This window comes from Molothrus aeneus, chromosome 1 (genome assembly GCF_037042795.1).
Source record: "Molothrus aeneus isolate 106 chromosome 1, BPBGC_Maene_1.0, whole genome shotgun sequence".
In the NCBI taxonomy this organism is placed as follows: domain Eukaryota; kingdom Metazoa; phylum Chordata; class Aves; order Passeriformes; family Icteridae; genus Molothrus; species Molothrus aeneus.
In genome coordinates this window covers 85,664,132-85,676,908 of record NC_089646.1, presented here as the reverse complement: position 1 = coordinate 85,676,908, position 12,777 = coordinate 85,664,132, and positions in this window count along the sequence as shown.

Sequence of the window (12,777 nt, the reverse complement as noted above, 5' to 3'; positions counted from 1 at the left end):
AACTTTGTGTTGGCTCATTGTTTTAGGGGTTTTTGGCTATATTTAGTGAGGGGTCCCTCCCATTGCATGCTGGATTCAATGTCATTTGCATGCCAACTTGATGTCCCTTCCCCTTCACCATCTGGGTGTCATCCTCCAGGAAGCAGCAGGGGGCCACTCGACAAAAGGGGGAATTCTTAACCATCAAGGACAGGTAGTTAACAACAATGACAGGTGATTACAAACAGTTAGAACTCCACCCTGGCAGCAACTGGCCCAAGATGTTAACTCTGCAACCTTTTAAAAAAATTGGGCAGCTGTTCTACTCATAACATAGTAGATGAAAAAAAAATCCAGAAACCTATAGCTAAACAAAATCAGAGCTGTCTCCTGAATATCTCTAATTGTAGGTATAGTTGAGTAAAGTATATCAATGTTACATATACGCCATTTTGCAAGTGCAATTATCAATTTACAGTTCTACTCAGGTATATTCAAATAATGATAGGGCTGGAGGAGATCAAAAGGTTGTCTTGGACATCTCCTAACCTCAATATAGTATCAAAACTATCTAAATCATACCTGACAGGTGTTTGTAAACACTTCCAGTGAGAGATTTTGCAATATTCACTGGTAGCCTGATGTTAGAAATGGATGTGGGGGTTTAGATAAATCCTTGCCGTTTGCCCAGGCCTCTGGCAGCAGGCAATAGCTTTATTGAGGTGGCCAGCATCCCAAAACCCACTCTTGTTCGTAAGTTCTTTAATAATGGCTGATTTGGTCTGTTATAGAATGAAATATTTATCTAATGGACATCGAACTAACAGACGTAAGACGTAAAACAAACTAGTACAACAAATTTGTCCAGAATAAGGACAAAAAGAAACTACTTGTAGAGGTATACAGCATGAGGTTAAAGGTAGCTATTAATGTAATAGCTAGTGAAGAAATGCTATAACTTAGGATTGAATGTATCTTACCATCCAGTTGCTGGTAGGGTGCACATCAAGATCTTTTCCCTCCATTCCCAGGGAAGTAACCACGGAATTTGCATCCAAACTCCATGGCGAAATCTTCCACACTTTCAGAGGGTGTATGTAGAAGGCTTCTGCCTCTGTGATAATTTTTGTGCGTTTTATAATTTGTAAAACAGCGTCTCTCAGTCAGGATTATTTACCTCTTTCCACATCTGCTCTCCAGACTAAAATGTTGATTCTTAGCTGAGGTCTGAGCCCTTTTGGTGCCGGAGATGACCCCTTGCTGGGGTTTCAGGCCCTGGGTTATCTCCTTATGCACCAACTACCAGTGGTAGGTGGGGGTAAGGAAAGTCAGGGATGGGTGGATGTCCTGCCATACCTGGTTCTTTAATCTCTTTACTGTTAATGGCATTCCATCATAATGTCTAACCTAAATATGTTGCAATTATATTACATTTTAACTGCCTTCCAATTACCCTTAATCTCAAGATTTTTTCTTGGAATGAGCACTACAGTTCAGACTGACTCTTTAAAAAGAGAAAACAAACAAAAAAAATCAACACCCCCCCCAGAAAAAAAAAAAAAACCAGCAAAAAAACCCACACAAAAATGCAACAAAACCCTAAAACATGAGGGAAGACTTATTCCTTGAAAATGTAAGATTGTGAACATGAACAGAGCAAAAAGCTATTTATTATTGTCTTACTCAGAATGCCCTTCTGCAGAATGTCAAGTTTCTCCATCCTATTCCAAAAAATATTAACTCTGTAACAAGCATCAATGATTTTGAAATCTCAGTGGTGAGCTGTTTAACTGCATATGGATATTACAGAAACCAGCAACCATCATGCTACGGTCCCCTCATCACTTTTCTGTCTGTGAAGTACTAGCTGCATTACATTTCTGAATGTCCCCTACCTACTTTTTAGACTGCATTTTCTGAATGAAGTTCCGTAGAACACTGAAAGTTTTAAAATGCAAGAATACAATAAATTAAAAATTGAGTGTCAAGATGACTATGAGAATAAATCTTGTTAGAGGTTATATTATTTTTTCTATTTCATTCACTTGAAATCTAGGGGTTTTACTCAATACCATTGCCTCAACAAAATTCAGGCAGTTCATCACAGGTCCTATGTTTGAATTTATGAATATACAGTGGGTTTTGATTTTAGCTGGTAATGTGAAATATAACAAAGATACATGATACATGGAATGGGGAGAGAAATCAAGTTACCTAAAAATTAGTGAATTTTATTAAATAGGGGCAAGCTTGTTTACAGTTGAGTTGGACAAAATCCCTCACTTGAGTAACCTGGGTTGCAAATTCAGTCAAGAAATGTGACCATTTCACTATTACTATGTCATCTGTTTCAAGGGAGTGACTTCAGGTGAAGGGGATAATGGGTTTTTGAGATATTTTGAAAGCAGATAGTCTTCCTTACGGCACTGGGAATCACTATTTTTCCCATTAATTCTTCTCTATAAAAATATTTTTAACATGGGTTTGCTTTCCAGAATCTTACTTGGTGAGAGACTAGAAACAAAACATGACTATTTTATAAGATTCTTGCTGAAATAATGAAAAAAGTGAATTCTACTTCTGCTCCACATAGTCATTCCTCTGATGATTTAATCTCTTACTAGCTTGACTTTGAGCCTGTTACAGAAGGACACAAATTCTAATTGTAATCTGTTAATCACCTTACCTGCCTGAAAGATAAAACTCAGGACAGGAATTGTCTGGGTACAGATGTACAGCCCGAGTTCTTCCAGAATGGGTTCAAGCAGCAGCTGGATCCTGGATGCTACAATTATATGAGTGCTGGTAGGTGTTATAAATTATCAAATTGAGAGCCAAATTTATAAGAAAATTTAGCGATAATTTATTAAATTGTCAGCGAAACAGAATTTCGATTGGGAAAAAAACCCACCACAGCCAAGGGCAGCATCGACCCCGGGATCGGCGCTGGGTGAACACACGGGTCTGACACCTGAATGTCAGAGTCTCCCCTGTTCACGCCGGCTGCTTCGCACAGCGAAAGCTCTTATACAGTTTATTCCGCCTGAGGCAGAGATGACCGAATGTTCCTTTGTGTCCCTTCACATGCAGAACTGGGGCCATACATGTGCAGGGTTAGACAAAAGTCCAGTTCCAGGTGTCTAGATGTTGTCAGAGCACTCCAGAGAAGTCGGCATTCACATGGTGGCTCCGGTAATCAGTGTAGGAGATGCAATCTTCAAGGTGCGAGATCACTCTTGCATTCCAGGGAAGTCAGTGATCATCCCAGGGAAGTCAGTGATCATCGCTCAGGAAGGTTCCATTCATACATTAACAGACTCGGTATTATCTTAACATCCTCAGGGAACTAACTGAATAAAAATAAGACTCTGCTCCCAGCTGGGGTGGTCAAAAGACATAGCTTGGATTTTACAATATTTTATACAATAATAGCATGAATTATCTCTACCATATACTATAGTAGGTATTAAAATAAAATATTTTAAAGTACTTTATGGTTGTGTTTTCCAGTTATGACAACTTCAAGACAAAAAATTTTTTTGGTTTTGGACATGAGAGAAAGGAGTTCAAATTCTAACAGTATGGAAAACTGTGCACTCCAGATTCCTAAACTGCAGAAAATGTTATTCCTGATGCAGTTTTACTAAAGGGAGAAAACCCCCCAAACATCAGAAAAGCAATCTTATTTGCTTCCAAGTATTTGCAAGTAAGAATTTGACTGTGAAATGACTACAAATCAGATGTGCTTGTATAGCCAGTGCAGTGTTCATTGCAGTCAGTTGTTATGGTCTGATATCAGCCATTTAGAGGATGCATGTTTGATATTGCCTGCCCACAGTGATACCAGAATCTGTACTGAAAACCAGAAAATGCATTAGAAAGCTATGTGTTTTCCAGCTGGGACATGAATCATAATTTCAGGACCTTTATTTCTACACAGTTTAAAACCCAGCTGTAACAAGGAAAGTCAGAAACCATAATATGAGCCTTTAGCTCCTAGATCTTTTGAATTTCAGGTTCTGGGCAGATTCTTGCATCAATATGAAGATTACCAGCATTTAGCTGTAGATGGGTCGTTTATCACTTGCTTCAGTCTCTGCTTTCATATTCATGAATCAGAATGTGCAGTGTTCCTAGCTGAACTTATGTGCTTCTGTACTTCACAGCAATTAACATCCCTGACATTGTATCTCAAGATAAGATGCTCATCTCAGAAGACTGCTAGGAAGTGAAATGTAATCTGTCATATTTAAGTCAGCTCTTTAATAATAACCCATTCTAATAAGGACAAAGTAAGTCCATTTCTTTCCAGTTCCTAACCTCATGTCTTTGTAATTTACATCATAATTGGCATGTTATCAACAGTATCACCTGAGTATCTTAGGACTTAACAGGCTTTTGAAGAGCTAATTAGCTAGAGATAAGGACTTCAAGTCAGCTTGGAAGAATGGAATGCAGCTGCCGCATGCATACATTTTTGATGTGCAGCATGTTCTTTTTTTAGTTAGGATTTATATGTGAGGCATTTGAGGATTGACAGGAAAGAGGAAGGGCTGTGGAAGTCTGCAAGTTTCTCATGAGCATTGACTAGTACAGTATTCATGCTTTGTGCCAGAACTTGTGCTGTCGGTTGCATGGGCTTGCTATTTTTCACATGATGTTCGCATTTGTCCTTTGCTTTCTCAAAACGAGCGGATAAGATACCTCTATGACACTCTATGCATAATATAATGAATGTCAAACACCAGTATTTCTGTGCCTTACCTATCAAAACGTTCTCATCTAGAAGCCCTTTCATTGTGTATCCAATCAGTAGACAGTTCTTTTGCTAACAATATTTAATTGCATCTTTAGTTCCAATGAGCTGCAGGAACAAGGAGGCTTCAAAAAAACATCAGCTGTCCCCTGTATTGTTGTGGTGAGGACTAAGCACTTAGAGCAGCGAGGACTTCAGAAAATCACCCTCTGAAGTGGGCATGTCTGGAAATTCTATCCTGTCTATATCTAAAGTGCTTCCCAATGAAATGAAAAAAAGTGGTTATCAGTATAAAATTTTCAGATGAGATTAAAAAATAAAAGCTCTGGTAGCCATCCAGTATTTTTCTACAGTTTGGTTTTATTTCCTTTAAATTATTGAAAGAAATTAGTGACTCCAGGAGATCCTGAGGCTTCCTAAGTTCCACCTTTCACCAGCATGAAGAAAGTTAAAGGCAGCGAAACTAAAAATTGATGCTTGGTCTTGCAACAGTATCATAAAAATATAAACAGACTTGGGACAATATCTGTTTTCAATAACTTCATCTATGTATTCATTTATGTTGAGTCACTGCTCACTTTAAAATCAGCATCATGAAGCTGACTTGAAGTAAGAAGTGCAAGTGCTGTGTGCATCCTAAACAAAAACATTTCAGTGACTCCAGTTTTAGCATTTTTCTCACTTTTTTCATGCTGTCTTTTTACCATGACACGAAAGAGAGACTAAGAAGGAACTTCACATTTTGACAAGCAATCTAAGCCATTAACCAGCTTGAAAAGTGAATGGGCGTGGGAAACTTATTTTCCCTTTAAGTAAGTGTGAATGTCAGAAATGCTCTAGATATGTGACAAATAGCATTCAGTCAAAGTAGTGGCTGAAATTGCTCAAAGTAGTCATACATTGGTGAGTACAGCTGGCTTTATTTCAATTGTGAATATAATGCTAAGCTGTCATTGTCTTTAGAAGATAAAAGCTAGCTAGAGGATGTTCTGGTGTTATCTTCTATATGAACTGTGTGCATAAATGTCTATTTCTTGTGGTGGCTATTTATTTCACTGAAAAAACCTACTGATTCTTGTGGTGGCTATTTATTTCACTGAAAAAACCTACTGATTCTTAAAATCTCAGGGAAAAGTCACAGGAAAAAATAAGAGAAAAAATATGATAATGCTGTTTATTAGCTCAAATACATGGATTGACCTAAATATTCCTTATCAAGTGTCCAAGGAAGTCTATGTGGTTTTACTCCCTGTTTTTCAATCACTAGTAACAATAACTAAACTCTGTGCTAATCCTGTAGCAATTTTCCTTGAAATTAATTTCCTTCTTTGTGAAAGAGTATAAGTTACCCTTTCAAAAAATCTATTTGTGTTTTAAGGGGGAAATGAAGGCATTATTTTTACTTCATTCTTCATGCATATAATATGGCTACTTTTTTTTTGCTAGGAAATATTTCCCTTTCACATTTCCAAGGTCTGGTGGTCTGAGGATAATGATTATATTTTTCTTTTTATTTTTAATATTAAAAATTAAAAGGAGAATTTAAAAATAATACTTAAGATCAAAATGTATCCATTTTGATGTGTTTCTTCAGAAGAACTACAGTTATAAGATATAACTGTATTTCTGCTAAAAAAGTACTTATTTTTTTGCTCCTTGGAATACTATTTAGTAAAGATTGCATTTTTCTTTTTATGTGGAGAATAGGTTCATAGAAACTTGCTTTGGACTAGTTGGTTAATGCAGGATAGAAGACTTAGAGGTTCCAATTCCAATTAAACAAGGTGAAGTGATTTTCACACAATGTTTTCAACCAGAGAGCTATAAGACAGCATCATATATAGCTCTGGGGGTATGAAACCTTCCTTATTCATGTTTATTAGATGCATCTGGCACTTTCTTATAATTTATATGCAGTAAATTTCTATAATAAATACTAAATATACATACCACATATTTACTATCCTGCTATTGTGTCTTTTTGATAATTTAGTAGTGGATACGCTTTGCATTTCAAATATTTTTTTATCCTGACTTTCTATAACTGGGAGTGGAACTATGTCTTAGGATGATTACTAATTGCTTAGGAAAACATTCCTCTTGGTATTCATGAAATCAGAAAGAGACCTTGGTTTTGCTATGCATGTAAGAAGTTGCATAATGATGTGGTATGAAAAAAGATAAGAAAAACAAAATAATAAACAGTAAAGAATAAGGGTGTTTTTTTAAATTCTCTTGGAACTGTGTAGAGAGTTAAACTTTAGTACTAGAGGAACCTATTATAGAGTATTTGCCAGCCAGCTATTAGTGAGGCTTATTATACCACAGACTCCCTGCATAGCCTTATTTGAGATGCCCATTGCTGGAGCTTCCTGGATTTATTCATTGTGTATCCTTTTTACCTCCTGGAGAGACTGGTGCTGCCTCTGCTTACTTCCCACCCAGCTGTGAAGAGATGGATCCCCACATTCAGGCACAGGTTTCTCTGAGAAGTCACCTCCCTGAAACTCCTTCCTGTGTTTCTGCAGAAATACCTTTGATAAGCTGTGGCTTACTCAACTGTTGAGAAATGTGTCTCTGTATAATAGTTTCTTTGATTCAGATGAAAGGACTGGTACATTTGCCATTGTCACTTAGCTGAACTTTCACAGTACAAACATGTCATCAGTGCTCATCAGGAGAGAGTGTGGTCAAACAAACATGTACTCTGACACTCCCATGCAGATGACTTGTTAACCAAGAAGTAGAAATCCAGGGTGGTACTGCCTGGTGTGTCCAAGCAGCAGGAACTGATGAAATAAAGGATGAAGTGGTTCCTACCCATGCACATCTGCAGTTTCTTCTTGGTGAACAATGGGAAAGGTTTCTGCTTCTTCCCAAATACACATTTGACGGTATGGGAATTCCTTCTTGACAATGCCAATAAAGTAGATAGTACTGTGCAGAACAAATTAGTCTAGTGCTGAAAAATGAGAAAGGGAAGGAAGGAATAGTATTACTTTGAGCAGTGCTAAAAACTAGCTAGCTCTCCCCTTTCTTTTTCAACAACTGAAAAATCAGTGCTAAGGATGTCAGCAAGTTCAATTTCTGAGTGTTTTTCTCTTATGTTTTGTCTCAGAATTATTTGGTTAAGATTAGCAGGTGGAATCTGCTTGCTGTTGTATGAGCTCCATCAGTCTTATTAATTCATAATCTTTTTATTTTTGTTCTGCATGCATCAATAACTCTGGCAGTAATAAGAAATTATTATGAGAAGCGTAGTGTAGGTAGAGCTGTTATCATCCTGATCTCCAGTGAACCAGCATTCCAGTGTCACATTGGTCCCCTTTCTGCTCTGAAATAGCTATTCAATAAGTTAGTACTGATGATGGTCAGGTTATATAGTTATATATCACAGTTATATATCAGGAGTTCATCCTTTGCTAGAATGAGCAGGAACTTAATTTGAAAACAAATGGAACTAGGGACATAGAGAAGCTGTTAAAGGATGACAGAATAACTGAAATATGTCTGCAACTTGTCTAGAGAAGTAGAACAGAGGAAAAAATCAATCATAAATATACTGGGTGCAGACATTGATTACACAAAGGAAGATCTTTGAAAACAAAACATCAGATTGATTTCTCAGATCCATGCTGCCAGAGTGTAGAGCTACTAATTGGAGTTGCTATCAGCTTATTTTTATGACCTTTTTTGATACCAAAATGCAAGTTAGTTGAGTTACTAAAATAAAGGCTTTACAAAGACATTTCCAAGAGCCTTTGATTGTAGTACCAAGCAGCTCTCCTATTGTGCAGACACAGCTGGGGGCTCACTGACAGCATATGGGGTGTGAGACCATAAATACTGCCATGGAGTACCAAGGGGTCAAAAATTTTGCAACATGGTAGATTACGAGGGAGGGTAATATTGGATATTAGAAAAAGATTTCTTCACTCAAAGGCAGTTGGAAGTAGCTGCCAGGAGAAAAGGTGGAATCATCATCCCTGGAAGTGTTCATAAAAACATATAGATGTGGTACTAGAGGACAGAGTTTAGTGGCGAACACAGTGATGATTGTTTAATTGTTTGACTTAATAATCTTAAAGGTATTTCCCAACCTTAATGATTCTATGATTATTTTTGGCCCTTCCAATTAACACTTATGGCATTGATTCTATTCCTTTTGTGAAGGAAGATTGGATTCAATTCTCCTGTCTCTGTTGGAGCCTTAAAAAATCAGTTTATTACTGATCAAAAATTATAAAACTATTTTATGATAGCAATTATGGAAAGATTTGTTTTAATATCAACTTAACAGCAACTGCCACTTGTTAAATATTATATATTTTAAATTGTCCAATCATATGAGATTGGGGGGCTGTGGGTTCTTTTGTGGTGGGGGAGGTTTTGTTTGTGTCTTGGTTTTGGGGTTGTGTTAATTTGTTTATTGGTTTTGTTTTGTGTTCTAAGCAAAAAATTCTCTCCTTGTGCTTCCTCTATGCATACAAGGCAAATTTCTGCACATTGGTATATATCCACTGAAATGAAAATATCATTAATTACTCTTCTCTGTTCCTCTTAGTGGATACTGATTATCAATTTTGTAAGAATGAAAGCAAACTGAAAATAATCTATAGGCTTTAAGATGAATGAGATTTTTTCCCTTGTAGTACTTAAATACAGAATTTTGTAACTTTCTTTGTCAAAATTAATTTTTTCTCATTTTTAAAGCTGAGATTTTTATGTAGAAAATAACTTCATCCAAGTTTGAATGAAGGTGAAGTTTTTCCTTCAACCAGTGGTCAAGTGCACCCTTGGAAATTTTGCTGATGACACCAAGCTGTGTGGTGTGGCTGACACACTCGAGAGAAGAGGTGCCATCCAGAAGGACCTGGAGAGGCTTCAGAGGTAACCCCTTGAGGACTTCATGAAGTTCAACAAGGGCAAGGGCAAGGTTCTGCACCTGGGTCTGGACAATCCCAAGTGCAAATACAGGCTGGGCAGGGAATGGACTGAGAGCAACCCTGAGGAGAAGGACTTGGATGTGTTGGTTGATGAGAAGCTCAACATGACCCAGCAATGAGTGTGCTGGCAGCCCATTGTGAACAGTGTGGCCAACACTTTGACAGAAATTATTCTCCACTTCTGGGTCCAGCTTTGGGGCCCCAAAAATGAGAAGTAGAGGGAAATGGACCTGTTGAAGTGAGCCCAGGGGAAGACCACGAAGATGATCAGAGGGCTGGACCACCTCTGCTATGAAGGTAGTCTGAGAGAGTTGGGATAAGTCACTAAATGACTACATTTACAAGGTCATGTAGTGACAGGGTAAGTGGTAATGGTTTTAAACTGGAAGATGGTAAATTTAGGCTAGATATTAGGAAAAGGTTCTTTACTGTGAGAGTGGTGAGACATTGGAAAGGGTTTCACAGAGAAGTTGTGAATGTACCATTCCATTTAAGTGTTCAAGGCCAGGTTGGATGGGGCTCTGAGCAACCTTGTCTAGCAGAAATTTTCCCTGCCTGTGGCTGAGGGGCTGGAACTAGATGATTTTTAAGGCCTTTACCAAGACTAAGTGTTCTGTGATTCTATGATTTGTACAGATTTGCGCTTCTTTAGTGATTTTATGAAAAAAAAAAACCAAAAAAACAAACCAAGCAAACAACAAACCCCAAACAAAATATGAACATTTATTTATAACTCCAGAGTTTCTGATGGATACTGCCAACTGGTCTGTATGAAGAACTCTTTGGAAGTTGGTGTATATCCCAATAAGGTGAGAAATACACCAAAATAATTTAAAAAGTATGAATTTGCCAGTGTAAGAGCATTGAGACCCTGGAAGTACATAGAAGCATTGATTAATGTTGCTTACAGGAGTAGAGATGAATGCTTACACTTTGACACAAGCCTCTTGTCTCAACTGCACCTAAGATGTAGCATAATACAACGTGATGCATTCTGGTCTACCAAATCATTCATAATTGAGGGTCATTCTGAAATACCTCACAGGCAAATTTGTTAAAAATCTAGTGTACCCTAATGGCAAAACATGTATTTTGTATATTACGTCCCTTGAAGTGTAGCATGTTTACATATCCTATTATATCTTACTTTTGGTAGACCTTAGGACACCTTGTTTTCCTCTAAATTTCTCATGTTTTAAGTTTCCTTATTTCTCATGTTCAGGGAGGCACCATTGTGGTTTTAGAATAGTAATTTTTGTGCAGTTAACCAGACAATAGAAATATGTCTTTGAGGTGACTTTGCAGTCATCAGGACCCATTGTAGGATCAGGAAGGAATTGTTATTGTGTTAAAAGCACTGATCAGAAGGTCTGCCTAAAAATGCAGCAGAAGAATATGTTTATTTGTCCATTTAGTCTTCTAGAATAACTTTGGAGTGCAGTTGAGACTGTTGTGCCATTTTATCTTTGTCTTTTTTAATCATCTCTGTCATCTTAGTTGTTTTTTAAGAAGCCTCTATTTTAAATCTTCAAAATGGATTATTTCTGCTTCAGTGTTCTTTATTTAATATTCTTCTCACAGGTGAGTCTTATTACTGCTTAGGCATTCCAAATATTGCAATTTCTGATCAGTTATTTCTGTTCCCACATGGCTTTATTTCTGCCTTTTCTTGTAACACTTTCCCTGGCAATCAGATACTGAAAATTTCTTCAAAACAGCAGTTTGTGAAGTGTTCATTGGAGAATCTCATTAAATTCTCAGTTTGAAATTCTACATAGTGATCTTTATATTTTATTGAATATTCATACTTTAGTATCCTGAGGTTTTGGTTTTGTCTAGCTGGATTCAGAATTACAAGGTAATCTGTTCTTTGCTATTCTGACTTTAATTTCATTGCCAATTGCATCCATTTAATTTTTTTTCTTTCCAAGGCATCTGTAATACCAAATTTCTTTAGATTTTTTCCCTCATTGCTCAGATTTTTTGTTCATCAGTGAATACCAATGATCAACGTTTAAGGGGTGGATTTTTGGATGGGGATAGGGAGAGTTGATTTTTAGTAATTTGGTTTGGGTTTTTTTTGTTGATTGATTGTTTTTTTTAGTCCAGCATACCTGGTATAAAGCATCCCTGCAGATACTTGAAATTGGCTTAAATAAATATAAATTTAAATTCCTAATATAATCACAACTGTGTTAATGTTTTGGTTATTTTTTGTCACCTTCAATAATAGTGCAAGAATTTATCTAAATTTATGAAATAAATTAGACACATTGTTAGACACATTGTGAAAGACCATGAAGTCTATGTAGAAATAAATTACATTCATTCATTTTTGTTGAAACAATGAAGTAGGTAATTGATCTTTATAGTTCCCATTTGAATCTAGTCTGTAATAAATTTGTATCAGGTAATTTCTTTAACTGAAGATGCAGTTTAATTGAATATATTTTAATACTGTAGTTGATTTGCAATCATGGCACTTCTCTCTAGAAATTGTGTTGGTTAAGATCTCTTCTCTCTGACAGCCTTATTGTCTGTTTATATTTATCTATCTAGGTATGAATTCATAGATATCTGCCTAAAGCCACACACTACTAACATCTACATACACAAAAGCTTTTGGATAACAGATAAAAAAACATTGATTACTGTGAACATATGGCAACTCCTGACTTCTGCAATAACCTGCATTTAACTCCAAAGTAGCAAATTTCAACGGCCCTGGCACATAGGGAATACAAAGTTCTGCCATCTTCATTGTGTCCAAAATGCTAATGATTTCAGTGGAATGTGGAAAAATTGTGGTCAGATTCTAATCTTTGTTTGGGAAAGAATATTTTACCTTATGCAGGATAACCAGAGATTGCCCAATGAATGCAGTAAATAACATGGAAGTGCAAAGAATAAACTTGTATCAGCTGCTGCTGTGCAGTCCAAAGTACTTGGGGCCTGACTTGTTAATCACTCTGCTATCCTTCTTGTTAAAGATTGGTCCTTTGGGTATTTTCAGTGTCTAAAGGATAACCAACGATTTCAGTGAAGATACGAAAATTCAGAAAGTTTATATTACCCCAGTAGAGACATCAGGTGGTT